Here is a 15,983-nt window from a genome sequence, read left to right as displayed (position 1 = left end):
CCATAAAAGCTAATAATTAAGGAAAACGCAGACATAGTTGATGGAAACCTGTGAATTCTCAAAGACCCTTCTAATCACTTAAAAGAAGTCTAAGATTTAAAGGCGCTTAATATTGGATTTATTTTCACTTAAAATATGTAGCCTCCCATTTATTTTTAGGATTGCTCACAATATTCTTATACTTATCAACTATGGGTAGGCTTGCTGCATATTATAAAAATGGAATGAGGCAAAATAAGTAAGAAAATTTTTTTGAAAGAGAAAGAAGGGTATGGTGAAAGGAAGGAGGAAAATCAGGTAGAAGGAGAAACAGGAAAGGGGAAGGAAAAAAGGGCAAACTACCATTTGGAAATATTGACAAATCAGATTTTTTAACCTGGAAAATTCTTATCAACACACAGGATTAAAAATATGCACACACATCACATATAGATATAAGTAAGGACCCAAATAATTCCACAATATGAGGAAGTAGAGCTTTATAAAGGGAGTAACACAAGAGCTTGACAAGAGGCCTTTCAGACCAACAAGACTGAAGCAAAGGCTACCACACGGAAGGGTAGCCAAATGTGGGAACAGCAGGGGAAAGATGGAAGGTGGGGAGGTCCTCAGGGAGAGAAAAAGAACTGAAAAGACTGGAGGCAGAAGGAGCTTAGCATTTGGAAGAACTGAAGAGAGACCAGATTGGGTGAATCTTGGAGCAGGAGCAGAATGTGGCTAGAGTTCATGTGGGAGGTAAGCCTGGGCTGAATTATGTAGGTCCTTGTAGGTCATATCAAAAAACCACAAGGTCTTTAAAAAGTATAAACACGAGTGATAACACCATACCAATTATAACAATCTATCTATTTCAAGATCACTCTGAGGAGTTGAGAATAAACTGGAAGGGGACAAAAGTAGGAACAGTTAAGAACATTCCATACGAAATACTATGCAGCCATCAAAAGAAATGAAATCTTGCCATTTGCGACAACATGGATGGAACTAGAGCGTATCATGCTTAGCGAAATAAGTCAAGCAGAGAAAGACAACTATCATATCTCATCATATCACAACCTCATATCATATGAGGAAGTGGTGATGCAACATGGGGGCTTAAGTGGGTAGGAGAAGAATCAATGAAACAAGATGGGATTGGGAGGGAGACAAACCATAAGTGACTCTTAATCTCACAAAACAAACTGAGGGTTGCTGGGGGCAGGGGGGTTGGGAGAAGGGGGGGTGGGGTTATGGACATTGGGGAGGGTATGTGCTTTGGTGAGTGCTGATTCAGACCTGTACCCCTGGGGATAAAAATACATGTTTATAAAAAATAAAAAAAATTAAAAAATAAAGAACATTCCATACGAATCATTCCCAAATGACTGAATTCCCTTTAACTTCTTTCTTCCCTCATTCCTATTTCATGTCCCATAAACTGAATTCCCCTTCCCAACCCCTGCCCCAGATTTCACCAAACAACAACGAAGAAGGGCCGGGGTGGTGGGGGAGGCAGCTTTTTAAAATTTTGTGTGCATCCATGTTAGAAACTCACATTACTGATACCTAAATATTGCTTCTAATTAATACTTAATTTGATTTAAACCTCAGTCACACAAGTCCTTTACCAGCTATATACTTAACACAGACACACACACACAGAGTAACCCACTAATTCCTCGAAATGTTTTTAACTTACCTTAAAATTTGGAGAAAAGGATCGGTTGGCCTTGTCTTTGTTTGCTTTGTCAAGATCATTTTTTGTTAGAGTGAGTACTAGATATTCCTTGTCATTATCTGCACGTTCTATACTGCAAATACTATCAATTTCTTGATCACAGAGACTTCCATTTTCTACTTTTTCTGAGGTTTCCTCTGGTCCTGGTATGAAGAATGTGTTTACCCAAAAGTGAAACATTTTGTCCTTTAAAAAAAAAAAGACATTAAATTTTTTTAAAGAAAATATATCACCTATATTTAATACTCATCCCAAGAAGTCAATAAAATAGGTGACACGTCATTTGGTAGTCTGAATAAAGACAAACGTACAGACTAATATTTGGCAAGCTACTGGTTATCTGTTGCTCTAATTCATGTATGTTTATTCTTTTTTCAAATTTTAGACAAAAATGTAACTCCACAGGTTCTAAGATAACGTACTTTTGTTTTAAAAGCTTAGGTAAAGTATTTCCTTTCTTGTCTAATGTTAGCCTTAAAAAATGTTTGAGTTTGTATATATGTGTGTATTAAATAATCAGAAATGGGTTTTATGGTCTATTTCAACAAGCTATCCATTACAGGGTCACCTGGGTGGTTCAGTCAGTTAAGTGTCTGCCTTCGGCTCAGGTCATGATCCTAGGGTCCTGGGCTCAAGTCCCGCATCAGGCTCCCTGCTCAGAGGGGTCTGGTTCTCCCTCTACAACTCCCGCCCCAAATCCTTCTTTCTCTCCCAAATAAATACATAAAATCTTAAAAAAAAAAAGTTATCCATTAGAAAATTTACTTTAACAAAAGTTCTTGAAATGTCCGTACAACTTCCCAAAGAAGCAAGGCAGACACATTTCTACTTCAGAAGCAATGCAAACACTAAGTGGCTCCAGTTTCTTACACTACAATGTGTATGCCTGAAAAACCTCAGAATATGAGGGAAGGAAGACAAGTCATTATGACTTTTTTAGGTTATAAAATGCCTATTTTTAAAAAATTACTTCTTAAAAATAATACAAGGTCCTGTTAATCAAAAAAACATATCAATCAGAAGTTCATCACGTCAGCCCTTTCATGACCAACACAGAAAATGTTCTCTCTCTCTCTTCATGACTGGAATTTGACTGACATGGCCCATGTGACAGTTAATGATGTGCAGCTTTATGACATCTTATCTGGTGCCTTGAACTGCCATCAAATCTTTTATTCTAATTTACCTATTAGAACTATTATTCTAATAGTTTTGCTATTTTCCCACAAAGATGTAAGACCTTCAAGTATCTTTTGTTTAACATTCTTTTTATCTTTTAACAGTACCTAGCAATCTCATATGTAAGTCTTTTTTAAAAAATATTTTATTTATTTATTCGACAGAGATCATAAGTAGGCAGGGGTGGGTGGGGGGGAAGAGCAGGCACCCTGCTGAGCAGAGAGCCTGATGTGGGACTTGATCCCAGGATCCTGAGATCATGACCTGAGCCGAAGGCAGAGGCTTTAACCCTCTGAGGCACCCAGGCGTCCCTCATATGTTAAGTCTTTAAAAAAATTTTTGTTAATTTCAATTATTTTAGCAAAGTCACTAAGTTAGTAACAGTACATATATTTAACTTAGAGTCAGAAAAACACAAGCTAGTAATATTTAAATCTTTAAAAATGTGGATTCTGTTTAGGTAATGCTTATATTAAATCTATTTTTGTTTAAATCACAGCAACATTTATAATAGGTAAGCAAAATCACATAAAATGCAAATAAATATATGTAAAGTAATCCCAGATTTACTACAAATATTAATCTAATCTTCAAATTTGTATGTATTAAAGTAACATACAGACAACTGAAAATAAGTACTTACACATTCCTAAAGGTATAGGGACAGAGTGATGCAGGTGCCTATTTTTAAAAGTAAAATATAAAATTTTAGGGGCACCTGGCTGTCACATTTGGTAGAGCTTGTGACTCTTGATCTCAGGGTCATGAGTTCAAGCCTCATATTGGGCGTGAAGCCCACTTTAAATAAATAATTAAAATAAATAAATAAATAAAATTTTGTGTGTGCCAGTCTTACAATGAGCAGAAGGGAAAAGATAATTTTAAACACCTGCTAATGCTTCCTGGACTACAGAAAAATTACTTCCCAAAGTTATCAAGATATATTTAACTTTCACTTATACAGAATAGGTAGGAAATGGGTTTCTAGTAAAAAAAAAAAAAAAAAAGTTTAACATTTTGTCATTTCCCAGCTATATGGCTTCTGGGTATAGGAGATTGTATTTCTTTAGATAAATCAAGGTAGAGTTTAAAGTTTTAATAATAAATGAAACTTCCTTTTTTTTTAAGCTAAATATCAGGAAAACTAAATCAGTTCTATTACTGAGAATATCTAAAGAATGGCAATACACTATGTGGTATGTTTAATGAGGCAGTAACAACATACAAAGCTAGAATCTTTTTTCATTATACCCCAAAATGTTGCACCTTAGGCGCACTCATCTCAAATGTTCACACTTCACATCTTAAACCAAGACAGTTTTAAGAATGAGCTCTTGAATTCCCTAACTATGGCTCAGTAAGAAGCAAACCCCACTAACTTTCTGAATCTGTATACTTAATATCACACTTTTTCACTCGTTATTACTTCTTTTGTATACTTATCACTCTAACTAAAATTCGAAATATTCAATAAATTTGAGAAAGCCAAATATAAAATGACATAGTGTCACAAAAAATAAACCAAAATGGGTGGAAAGTGTTTTGTGTCATTACACAAGACCATGGAACAGATATTATTTATACAAATAGAGAATTTTTTTCTTTATAAACCCATGGCCCCTGGCCCCTTGCTAACTTTTTCTTGGTAATTGATCATCCTGTCTAAAAAGATGGTAACTGATTTAATGGGGTATGCAATCTTTAATATTTTTATAAAATTTCTCTGCATAACCCAACTTAAAGAAAATTCATTTCAAATTACAATGACATAAGGACTTTTCCTCTAGTAAGATTTTTTTTTTTTACTAATATAATGGCTCATCAGTGCTATAGTAAGCAAACCATGCGTAGATCTAACAGAAAACCAATTATAATTAATTCAATGAATGGTCAGTCACAAAATATTATCCTGTAATCTCTCCTTACAGAATGATTTCTGCCTAACCAAATATTTTAAGCAAAAGATCTGAGGTTACTCTTCAAAGTATGATTTTGGATATTCTTCCCAATAAAAGTAAAGGGCAAACCTTTTTTAGCATCTTGTTCTGCTTGTGGAAGAACTCTACTTTGATGTCACCACACACAAGCAAAGGCTGAGGGAACTCAAAGTACATGAACTTGTCTTCCCGCCGTGTGGGTCCTGAATTGGAGGAATAGATCTTCACCTTTAGCTGGCAGACCACAAACTGAGGATCTGCATGGTTAAATACATGTTAGCATCATTCCACAGGAAATGCCTTCAAATGTCAAACTGTCAAACACCATTTTAATGGTTAATATTAGCAATACACACAGAATAGTAATTCGGCATCTGTAGCCCAGATCTAAAACACATCAATATTTTTTTAAAAAGGTCAGAAAATAGGGCGCCTGGGTGGCTCAGTGGGTTAAGCCGCTGCCTTCAGCTCAGGTCATGATCTCAGAGTCCTGGGATCGAGTCCCGCATCGGGCTCTCTGCTCCGCAGGGAGCCTGCTTCCCTCTCTCTCTCACTCTGCCTGCCTCTCCATCTACTTGTGATTTCTCTCTGTCAAATACATAAATAAAATCTTTATTTATGTCTAAATCCCAACAGTAGACTTCTGGAACTACAATAACAGCAAAACTTTAACATTAAAATGTTAAAAATCTAATATAAATTAGATTTATAATTAAGATGCAAAAATAATCTTCTGGCACATCTATAAACTGCATGAAAAGTAACTTTAAAAACAGATATTTGCTACAGTATTTTAATGTCTCTACCATGTAATAAAACCCACAAAACACAAATCATTACATGTTCATAAGACGCATGAGAATACAATCTGTAACAAAGTTATAAATTCCATAAACACAAGACTCTATTTATAAAAATATTAACTATCATTTATTTTACCTATAGCTCACATTTAATTTCTTAAAGGGATATAAAGCCATCATCATGAGAAACAGGAAGACAAGAGATTGGAAATGTCGGCAAAGAAATACAAGACTCAAGTGGGAACTGTAGCAAAATCGCCCTCCCTCCAAAACACACTCCACTTTCATTAACAAGTATTTTGGCTTTGGTCCCTGTCTGTTTTAAAATAAAGGAAAGGATTATATGTTTTAGTGATTAACCTTACGAGTAAGTGGGTCTTGAAGGAAATATGCCAAGACCATCAAGAAATAAAATCATAAGCTTGCAAAAAGTACATGAAAAATTTCATGTGTATTTCATATATATTTATATATAAAATATGCACATATATAAAAACTGGCATAAAATCCTTAACGCTAAAAGGCATCATCGCTAGAGATGCAGAAAGAAGTATCACGTTGTTTATCAATGTGACCAACAAGTGAGAAAAAGGCAAAAGGCGTATCCAAGCTAGATGCATGTTCCCATCAGTAAACACATATGGGCTTATCCGTGCATATCTAGAGCAGCACCAGCACTCACATAATAAACAGAAGGTCTGATAACAGCCTGTTGGGTTTTTCTAATATGAATGTGAGCCATTTATCACAAGAAAAAGGGCACTCCAAAAAGGGGAAACATTACCAACAATCTGTCCATAATTTTCACTTCCTTGACTAAAGGTTCAAAGTACAGCAAGCCATTTTACAAGACTATGTGATTCTGAAAATTTCACTAGAAATTCTAGCTTGAAAAAGCAAACAAAAAGGTATGATTCCAAAGCTATGATAAAAACCAGCCATGATGAAATGCCTTGTAATCTTATTAAGACGCCACTAGTTCAGAATGTGATAATCCTCTTTTTAGGACTTTAAAAAGTGTATTAACAGTAGAAGCCAGATTTCAATTAAACTACATCTAAAACGTGCATCTTCAGGAATTCTAGAACTGTGTAATCCATTCATAAACTAATTACAAATCAGCGTCGCTTAGAATCTACCCCAAAACCTAAGTTTAAAAGTTTTCATTAAATCACTACAGAAAATCAGTTCATTTACAATACAAATTCCCCATCTTAGATATTCAAGAGCTAACTTATCAGAAGTCCAACATCAGTGCAGTTCTGCTGACTTCTAAGACACAAGTCAAGTATTTTCTCTTTGATACAACTGACTGTGTTCTAAAGAAATGACAAGTCAATACCTGGCCAACAAAAATCAGGATTAAACTGTTTTGGCATATGCCTACTGACAGAAAATCACACTGCTCATCTTTTACTAATGTTTTAACCCTTTCAGATGTGAAGAGTATAGTAACTTTTCCTTTATTTAGGAATATTAGGACAATAATTCAGTAAGAAAACAGCTGCTGACCCCTGACAACTTTGCAGAAACTACTTCGTTTTCCTCAAGGGTCCCAACCTTCCCCTGAACCCAAACTCCCAACTCACCAGGTCTCACACTCCTCCCACTCTGTTTCCCTAAGCCTTCCCAACCTCTAGCCCAATACCATATTTACACAGAAGGCTAATTAATTACTATGCCTGCTGCCTGATGCTCCCAAAATACCAGATCTAGCTCTCACCTAAGATTCAAACCCACTTTCAAGAACCCACTGAGGATCTTCATATAAACAGTTCACCTTAACCTGACCAAAACATGTTTAAAAACAAAAAACATTCATGTCTCCCAAGTCTCAGTGAGATTTGTTTTCCCTTCTCCCCTCTTTTGGGAATTATTCATATGGCCAGAATCAAAACTGACAAACTGTTTAAATATAAAAGGGAAAGGAGATTTGACTGCCTTAGGAAAGCACATCTGGCTCACAAGTCCCGTAACTGGATTCCTTTCCATCACTGGTTCCCCATCATGCAATCACCACTTCCTACCCAGCCAGACTTAAAACAGAGCCTTAGCCTCTTGACCTATCACTGATGCAACAGCACCTATCAAATCCAGTCTAACATCCCCATTTAGGCTCCTCTGACAGCGGGCCACACATGCCACCCTCCGTGCCTCTGGGTCCAGCTCATGTCCTGCTATTGTACTTCAAGTCACACCTGCAGTACTTCCTTCAGTTTTAATGCCAATATAAAAGGTACACTTTCTCTACCATTCAAGGAAGAGCTGGACTTCCTCTGTGAAACCATATGACAACCCCTAAACCTTTTATTTTTCTGAATACACCATTTATAATTTATACGTATAACCTCCCATTCAATTACATTTACTTTTAATATAGCTTTATTACATAGTATGAAACCACAGGCCATAAATGGAGAAAATTAGTAAAGATGAAAAGTTTTCAGCAGTCAGTAATTTGAAAGTTTAAATGTAATAGTGGAAAAAGACAAGAACAAAACAAAAATCCATCAGAACGTTGCAGGCAGAGCAGAACTGTCAGGTTTTTGCTAGAGAAGCCAATGAAAAAAATTACACTAGATAGGTGGATTATTGAACTGAATGTTCTCTTTCTCTTATTCTCTACCTAAAATTAAACCCTCCTTTTGGCCCTTACACCTGATATTTATCCTACAAGAAGAGCAAGAATGTTTTCTTCCTTTTTTCCTTATCCTCTATAAACGTGTTAAGTTTCTGTGTCAGTCACCTATGACAGTCTAATGCCTTGCATTTAGAACTTTTTTTTATCACAGATTCTATTATTTGTGTTGACGCAGAGTTGACAATGTGCCATTAGCTTCAGGTGTACAACACAGAGATTCCACAGGTTTACACACCATGCTGCGCTCCCCACCAGCGAAGCCACGGCATGTCTCCACGGAACACTGCTGTGGTGCTTGGCCTTTGCTGTACAGAGATGACGACAGCCATCAGTTAGGGCTCCCAGTGTGCTTTGCTAAGGCAATCAAATCAGTGAGCCTATATCACACTCTATTAATAAATCTGTGGCCTATGATAAAGGTGTCCAGCTCTAAGAACACAGGAAAGATATGAAGGTGGTAATACCTGAGAAAGACAAACACTATTCAAGAAATTAATTTCCTCAGTACAGGATAATTTAGAGATACTCCATTATCACCACTGCTATTCAACATAGTACTAGAGGTCCTAGCCTCAGCAATCAGACAACAAAAGGAAATTAAAGGCATCCAAATCGGCAAAGAAGAAGTCAAATTATCACTCATCGCAGATGATATGATACTGTATGTGGAAAACCCAAAAGACTCCACTCCAAAACTGCTAGAACTTATACAGGAATTCAGTAAAGTGTCAGGATATAAAATCAATGCACAGAAATCAGTTGCATTTCTCTACACCAACAGCAAGACAGAAGAAAGAGAAATTAAGGAGTCAATCCCATTTACAATTGCATCCAAAACCATAAGATACCTAGGAATAAACCTAACCAAAGAGACACAGAATCTATACTCAGAAAACTATAAAGTACTCATGAAAGAAATTGAGGAAGACACAAAGAAATGGAAAAATGTTCCATGCTCCTGGATTGGAAGAATAAATATTGTGAAAATGTCTATGCTACCTAAAGCAATCTACACATTTAACGCAATTCCTATCAAAGTACCATCCATCTTTTTCAAAGAAATGGAACAAATAATGCTAAAATTTATATGGAACCAGCAAAGACCTCGAATAGCCAAAGGGATATTGAAAAAGAAAGCCAACGTTGGTGGCATCACAATTCCGGACTTCAAGCTCTATTACAAAGCTGTCATCATCAAGACAGCATGGTACTGGCACAAAAACAGACACATAGATCAATGGAACAGAATAGAGAGCCCAGAAATAGACCCTCAACTCTACAGTCAACTAATCTTCGACAAAGCAGGAAAGAATGTCCAATGGAAACAAGACAGCCTCTTTCCCAGCCTAAATGGTGCTGGGAAAATTGGACAGCCACATGCAGAAAAATGAAATTGGACCATTTCCTTACACCACACACAAAAATAGACTCAAAATGGATGAAGGACCTCAATGTGCAAAAGGAATCCATCAAAATCCTTGAGGAGAAAACGGGCAGCAACCTCTTCGACCTCTGCCGTAGCAACATCTTCCTTGGAACAACGCAAAAGGCAAGGGAAGCAAGGAAAAAAATGAACTATTGGGACTTCATCAAGATCAAAAGCTTTTGCACAGCAAAGGAAACAGTTAACAAAATCAAAAGACAACTGACAGAATGGGAGAAGATATTTGCAAACGACATATCAGATAAAGGACTAGTGTCCAGAATCTATAAAGAACTTAGCAAACTCAACACCCAGAGAACAAATAATCCAATCAAGAAATGGGCAGAGGACATGAGCAGACATTTCTGCAAAGAAGACATCCAGATGGCCAACAGACACATGAAAAAGTGCTCCATATCACTCGGCATCAGGGAAATACAAATCAAAACCACAATGAGATATCACCTCACACCAGTCAGAATGGCTAAAATCAACAAGTCAGGAAATGACAGATGCTGGCGAGGATGCGGAGAAAGGGGAACCCTCCTACACTGTTGGTGGGAATGCAAGCTGGTGCAGCCACTCTGGAAAACAGCATGGAGGTTCCTCAAAATGTTGAAAATAGAACTGCCGTATGACCCAGCAATTGCACTATTGGGTATTTACCCTAAAGATACAAACCTAGTGATCCAAAGGGGCACGTGCACCCGAATGTTTATAGCAGCAATGTCCACAATAGCCAAACTATGGAAAGAACCTAAAAGTCCATCAACAGATGAATGTATCAAGAAGATGTGGTATATATACACAATGGAATACTATGCAGCCATCAAAAGAAATGAAATCTTGCCATTTGCGACAACATGGATGGAACTAGAGCGTATCATGCTTAGCGAAATAAGTCAAGCAGAGAAAGACAACTATCATATGATCTCCCTGATATGAGGAACTGGTGATGGAACATGGAGGCTTAAGTGGGTAGGAGAAGAATAAATGAAACAAGATGGGATTGGGAGGGAGACAAACCATAAGTGACTCTTAATCTCACAAAACAAACTGAGGGTTGCTGGGGGGAGGGGGGTTGGGAGAAGGGGGTGGGATTATGGACATTGGGGAGGGTATGTGCTTTGGTGAGTGCTGTGAAGTGTGTAAACCTGGTGATTCACAGACCTGTACCCCTGGGGATAAAAATATATGTTTATAAAAATAAAAAATTAATAAAAAAATGAAAAAAAAAGAAATTTTTTAACTACATAAGTATTTTCAAGAAGCAAAACTTAAAACTAAAAACTAAAACCACTAACAAATTACAAAACTGCACTGAAATATTATTAGAGGTATTCAAAGAAATACTGTAGTAGTTGCTTATCTACAAACTACAGAACTGCTCTCTAAATAAATGAAACATATTTCTTAAACATGAAAACATGACTGATCACTGCCAAGGCAGTTACAGAAAAAAAGCAGCAACAGTCTGATCTTTTACTGGGCTGGATAATACTTCCACCCACGCATTCTCTCTTGACTAACTGCTTGGGTCTGGGTATTCAGTATTAAGGCTCCTTTCAGTCTAAGAACTCCAGCCAAGACTAGCGAGAAGCAGACCAGGATCAGGATCACTGAGGGAGGCTCACAGAGGCTAGGGTAAGAGAAATCAATGGGAGGCAGACATCACCGACATGAACTCTGTTTAGTACATACTTAGAAATTTTCAGATTTCGAAATGTCTTCATTTTATTGACAAGCAAACATAAAGACAGGTAGAGTGTGCCTGAGGTTATACAATCTAGCAATGAGAGAGCTAACAAAACTGTCACTGGATCTTGGATTTAATCCCAGGTTGTCTCTAATGCTCCACACACTCTGACTCAACCCTATTCACTCAACATATTTCAGCAGGTCGCCACGTCTTATAATTTTTACCTTTCCTTTCTATTGTCCCTGTCACCATTACTACCAATATCTAATCTTCCTAAGATAGGAAGGAACTGGTCCCTGCCCCCACACAGGGAACTAATGAATCCCACTGCTACTCGGATGCTGGATCTCTACTGGGATAGGTTTTTTAGTCATCTGGTCACAGTTTAAGCTGCATTTGGTAGATGCAGCAAAGAATGTTTCTTTCATAAATACAATTTGGCTTCTAAGACATTAAAACCCATGGCTGCTGGCCTCCTTAGCCCAATAAGCTGAACAACGGAGCTACTTAGTTTGGATACCTCAGAAATATATACCCCTATGTACATTTTAAGTGTGGTAAATTTCTTTCTAGATTTCTATGTAAACCTCTAGGTATGTCCAGAAAAATGTTCCAGTACATGGAGGGATGAGAATTTAGAGCACTTACTGCAAGTTCCGCCACTGAACATTGGAATAGTTTCAAACATCATCTTGTGAAACAACAGTGCCACTGGTCTATAATCCAGATGATTCTTTAACAGGTAGCTATAATAATACACATAGCGCCTCTGACTGGCAATAGTTACTCCCTGGTGGACAGAAAAAAAAAAAAAAAAAAAAAAAGAAAAGAAAAAAAAAAAGAAAAGAAAAGAAAAAGAAAAGCCAAATTCATAAGAAAAATTCCATTACACTTATTTTACTAAATTGTTACGATAACTGGGTTGTAACTGGGTTGTATCCACTGAAGACCATATATACATTAGATATTTGACCTTAAATGATTAATATTTAAATCTAGTTCAACAAGAGTAAATCAGAGCAACATCAGTACAAAGGAAATATCAGAATAACCTTTTCCCTTAAAATTATCATAATCCCCTCATTTATTCAATGGTCACCACAATGCTCCAACCCATGAACCCAGTAAGATAAGGCCTCAGCAGTTCCAAAATACATATCAAAGGCACCTGCAATACAGCTGTGCTCCCGAGACGTAGGAAATTTATGGATTTTTATTGAACACACAACTCCTCAAAAGCTTGGTTACTTATTTTTTAGGCAAAAACATATCAGAATCAGCAGAACACATAAAGGCATAGTGCCTTTAAGAGACAGAAATAGCAGCAGAAAAAAATGATGCCCTGAGACCCCCAGTAAGAACAGGAATATGTGGCTGGGATAAATGTATGCAAGAATTCTCTAACAGAGGGACTTAGGAAATGTCCTCGAGCCACATGCATCTCTCTGTAGAAGAAACCATGGATATACATAATGTTTGAGAAAATTTAAGTATTACAAATGCTAAATATATATAATTCATGTTCTATTTTTTTAAAAACTTATCTAAAGAAAAAAATCTAGTGTGTACAGCCATGCAATTCATTAATGCTGCTGAATAAATGAGGGCTGAGGTCTCCTTTCCTAGGATGTATATAACTTCAGGAAAATTCAGGCATTTAACAGAAACGGAAGGCAAATAGTAACAGGAAGATGTCTGACAGTTACAAGTGACTTGCAGAAAACTTAGAAGTATATTCAAGAGAAGAAAGAATTTGTAATATTTTCAGGTTATTACTGGCATCTGAATCTCCCCATCTGTTAAACACTCGGGACATAAATGCTTTTCTTCCCTCTAAATAAAGTATAAAGTACGTTCATATGAATTTAAAGACAGATACACAGAATGGCAGGTAAACAGGTATTCACTCTAGTAATCTCAGGTTTGTTTCAAAAAATTAGCATGATTTCATTACAATTAAAAAATATTTAGAATGTCAAAAAAATGGATAAAAGCCATTTCAAAGAAGGACAAATCACTTAAGATTCTGGCTGTAGTGCAAAGACTAGAATTTAAAAGCTAATGGTCAAAATATCAATTCTGATTGGTTTCCTCAGGAAAATGAAGACAATTAATACCTACCCTATCTTCACGGGATTCTCATGAGGAGTAAATACTAAGTGTAGTTACACAAAAGCATGCTAAACCTACAAATGTTACACAAATCCTAATTAGCAGTTTTAGAAATCCTATCTACATTTGAAGTATAATTTTGGAAGAACTAGAATTTTGGTTTTCTGTATTAAAGAAACAGTAGTAAAATACTATTACTGTGAAAAGCTCCTATAAAAAACTAATGTTAAAAATCATTATTAATAAAAAGTGTTTAAACTTACAATGGTTTATTGTATTACATTACTTAAATGTTACTTCAGTAAACAACTTATTCATATTTATCAAGATAAGACACAGAACTGCAAAGCAAGGTGGGGGGAATATAGCAGATGGACGATGGCTGGGTAGGAAGGAAGCTTTTTTGAAACATGTGAATTTATGATTTAGTCTAAAAACTAAATAAAATTAAATTCAAAAAATCAAATCAATGGGAGTGTAGAAGACGACCAAGCTGTCAAGTTATTTGTTGGGATTCAATGCAATGATAGATGATTTCTTCCTATTTAACTTCTTGGTATAAGTTTGTATGAATAATTAAAATGTTTTCAGAGATTTAATTTTTTTCAAGTAGCAAGTGATTAGCAGCACATGTATAATGCAGCTTTTTATATAGTGAGTTAATAACTCTTACCAAAGGGCAAGGCAAAAGGATAGAGGAAGAACATATGAATCTACTAGATGTCAAACATGGACGAATAATTTGTGTGTTAAATATGAGCTAAACAAAATTACTGACACAATTCAAAGAAAAACACTGAAAGGCACAATTTAACTTAATTAACTCTTTTACTATCAAATTATGCATAATTCAGCTTCTGTAACTTAACTTTGCAATTCCTACCTAGCAGCATGCTCAAATTCAATGCAGTCAGATTAGCAGAAATAATTGAGTTGTAAGGCTCAAATATGTACTAACCATGGGCATTAGTGTATCCTTCTATCTAGTCACATCTCTCATGGCCACAATGCACACTTACTCAAATTTAATTAATGGTACAATGAACCATATTGTAATGTAGATGTTGAAATAAAATGAATACAACATCCATAGTAAATTGACAATGCAATTTATAACACCTCAAATATATTATTTCCTGAATGCATACGCTGAAAACAATGGTTTACGTGCATGTTTTACCTATAGCATTTTGACTATAAAGATAAATCTCTTAGATTCATTTAAAATCTAAGAAATGAACATTTTAAAGATCTTCAAAAATTTATTTTACATATATGAAAAGAGGGCTGAACTTCGAAGCTCTTAGAGATTAAAAAATAACTATGTGTTTTTAATATTTCCATTTTCATTTAAATTAACCAAGAACATTTAAGTTAACTGGTTTGTAACTATATCCCCAAAGTATCCACCCTCAACCACCAACGATTCTTCTTTTCTACTCTAAATGTGAAGAAAATTACTTGTATTCTTGACCTTTTTTTCCCAAATGTAACTTTTAAACATTGTAATCTCAGCTAAACTTGGCATTCTTCAGGGTTGCCTTTACACCACATTCCTGGCCATCATCGCAAAAGACCACCATTGCTTCTTCGATTCCCTGATGTTCACAGACCTAGAGGAGTGCCTGCAAAGATGTTTCGTGTTCCTCCCAAGGTCTACTGCCTTTACTCAGTCTCACCTATGACTCTGAATCTCTATCATTCCATACGTCATTCTTCTAAAACACACTTCTTAAACTGAGTGATGATTTCAGCACTCTGTTCAACCCACCTTTCTATCCTGTCCTAGACATCATCCTCAATGAATGTAGCTCCTACTCTACTGGGAACCTTGGGGTCACCCAGTGTGGCACTCTCAGAATTCCCTTGTCCCATCTTAAAATTTTCTTATATTCTCTGATATTTTATAAAACTGACTGCATGTTTCCCTAGGTTCCATTTTGGTAAGTGCTCTATTAATTATTCCCTCTCTGGCATTTGTCTTTGTTTCACCTGTCTCCTCCTAATACACAGCTCGGGTAACCCTTGTCCTTTTATCCAAAGCCATTCATGGGCTAAAAATGCACACTCTCCCCAAATCTTTTATCTTTCTCAAATTGTCACCCTTCTTCTCTATATAACTCTCAAAGGTAAGCCTCTGCCCCTTACCCCATAGGAAACTGTTTTCATAAGGCTGATTTCTTAATGGTCAGTAGTTCTTAAGTGTCACTAACAGTCATTTCCTACTATTTTCTCAGTCCCATCCTATATCATTTTTCATTGCCATTTTGAAAATTCTCTGCCTCTATCCTAGAACACACTCTTGAAAGTTTTCTCCTAACCTTACTGGGTAAGAGAAAACTACCTAACCTCTTTCCCTAAGAGTAAGCCTACCTTGAAAATCTGATCTGAGCGAGCCCCTCTTTGTCAATCCTCTCTGTCTTAGTAGTTCAATTAACATTAACTCCAAAACCTGTGTCTCTCCATACCTGA

General features: G+C 36.3%; 1 pseudogene across 1 annotated transcript in view; it reads right to left on the bottom strand.

The window, feature by feature from the left end:
* Positions 1 to 15,983, bottom strand: part of LOC309859847 (phosphatidylinositol 3,4,5-trisphosphate 3-phosphatase and dual-specificity protein phosphatase PTEN-like) — a 136,160-nt pseudogene that overhangs the window by 4,847 nt on the left and 115,330 nt on the right. Inside the window, exons 17-19 of the transcript XR_014316666.1 lie at positions 12,048 to 12,189; positions 4,924 to 5,090; positions 1,679 to 1,903 (exon numbers count right to left, since the gene is read on the bottom strand). The product of XR_014316666.1 is annotated as a phosphatidylinositol 3,4,5-trisphosphate 3-phosphatase and dual-specificity protein phosphatase PTEN-like (transcript). The remainder of the gene's footprint in view (positions 1 to 1,678; positions 1,904 to 4,923; positions 5,091 to 12,047; positions 12,190 to 15,983) is intronic.

This window comes from Mustela nivalis, assembly GCF_964662115.1.
Source record: "Mustela nivalis genome assembly, chromosome: 2".
Taxonomy (NCBI): Eukaryota; Metazoa; Chordata; class Mammalia; order Carnivora; family Mustelidae; genus Mustela; species Mustela nivalis.
This window is presented reverse-complemented; position numbering and strand designations above follow the sequence as displayed.